The sequence below is a fragment of the Eucalyptus grandis genome, chromosome 5 (assembly GCF_016545825.1).
Source record: "Eucalyptus grandis isolate ANBG69807.140 chromosome 5, ASM1654582v1, whole genome shotgun sequence".
NCBI lineage: Eukaryota > Viridiplantae > Streptophyta > Magnoliopsida > Myrtales > Myrtaceae > Eucalyptus > Eucalyptus grandis.
Genome location: NC_052616.1, coordinates 29415172 through 29417341, shown reverse-complemented (window position 1 = coordinate 29417341; position 2170 = coordinate 29415172).

Sequence of the window (2170 nt, the reverse complement as noted above, 5' to 3'; positions counted from 1 at the left end):
CATAAAGGTTATGAGCATTGTAATCTAAAATATTACCAAAATGATATGACGTGGCAAGAGTAGTTTTGTTGTTGATAGGCCAATGAACTACTGAATTGTTGATTTTGTAGGGAGGGTTTTCAAGAGTGGAAGGAAGAGGCAGAGAAGTTATGAAGTTGGACAACTCATTCATGTTGATCCATAGGCCATCAAATGGAAGGACATCGTGAAACTTCTTTATCTTAGCACCCCAAAAACTCTCGCTAGATGGGTGAAGGAAGTCGGGGAAGTACTCTAGCCCTGGCCAAACAACACCTAAATATGGCACTCCCTCACGTTTGATGAAGATGTTAGCTTGCATCCCCCTGATATAGGCTCCATATGTCTCAATCACACTAATGCTTGTCAAAGATCACCCAATCAAAAGGAAAGAAGTATTTCAACCACAATCAAAGTGACCAAGTTTCAACCACAAGCATTTCCCCGCTATTGTACCTGGATTAAGTATCAGGACATATTTTTGACCATTCTTGTGAAGGCTGCTAACGAATTCTTTCATCTTTTCTACTGGAAAATTGATAGGGTCAAGAGTGAAGTCATTGTAAGCATCCATGTAAACAATGTCAGTCCACATAACTTCCAGTGGAATATGAGCTTTTGCATAACCAGCTACCACGTGCTCTAGGTCTGCAACATTCTTGTAGCCATACCGGCATTGATGAAATCCTAGAAAGTAAATCACAGATACATTATCAGTAGAGCTACATTCCAAACCTGTTAAGTAAAAAGTGCAGAAGAAGTTATCTACTGTGAATCAAACTCTATAACCGTTCTACATCTAGCCATATACCAGGAAAGCGACGATGTTTCTCGAACATCAGTGAGTAATAGTGGTAGGATCAGCTGGGGGCTGGGAAGCAGTGGTTTTCAAAGGAAAATAACATGCAATGTCCCTTGAGTATTGTTCCCTATTGATCATAACATACACAATTTGTTGATTAATCAGTCAAAGAGCGTCGACTAGTGTACTAGGAAAGCAACTACGTTTCTTGAACATCAGTGAGCATTGTGGTAGGATCAACTAGGGGTCGGGAAACATGCCTTTAAGATTTGTTGCCTAGTGAGCATAACATGCACAATCTAACTAGCGTCATCACCATAAGAGAATAAACTCATAAAGCAAGTCAAGGGCAATACTCAGAATCTTCAATTCCATCCTCTTCGATACATTATTATGCTCAAACTCTCACATTTACTGCAGAATAAGCTAGAGAAGCCGTACCACGATAGGGGAATCAAATTCATCAAAATGACAGCATCAACAATTGAAAGCCAATCGCAAAAACCAGCATACTGAAGGACCAGTACGGCATTGGGGTCGATTGGCCGGTGAGCTCGGTGTACTGCTCCATGATGAAAGTGCTAGTATGAACACCTAGAGGGGGGGTGAATAGGTGTTTAAGATAAATCTTGGCAAATATATGCGGAATAAAATAAACTTCAAACAAAGGAGTTAGGGAAGAGAATAAGAACACATAAATTATAGTGGTTCGGCTTAATCCAAGCCTACGTCCACTCTCCCACGCTAACAGCCTTCTTAGCTGGATTCTACTATGCAATCAACAAGAGATTATAACTTTGAGTGCAAACACTTAGTAGATCACACTATCTCACTAAGTCACTCTTTTGGTATTTCTCTTACGATCACAAACGTTTAAGCTCACAAGAGACAAGTGAAGATCGCTCAGACTTTGGAATTATAAATTCTACGCTCCGTCTCTTACTTGCTCATCGGTCCTTCATCTCCTTAAATACTTCTCCACTTCCAAACTAGCCGTTGGACAGTAACCCAGAGAATCGTCTTCCAATATACCCATTGGACAGCTTTGTATCTAGAAGATTTGGTAGCCGTTGAGTGACAAAGGTAGAATCCCAAATTGATTCCGATCGCCCATACAAATGGAATTTTGGTTTCCATAAGTAAAGATTCTTCGTATAGAAAGTTCTTGTCTTCAAGATCCAATCGTCAATCAATTAGATTGAATCAATCAAATCAATCTTGATGTGGAATCCAAACCAGATCACTAGCCGTTATATGATTGGGCTTGAGTTACGTTCGACGAATCGGATGTAAAGTCGAGAGCAATAGACTTTACAATCTGAGTCGTAGACTTTACAATATGGGTCTAAA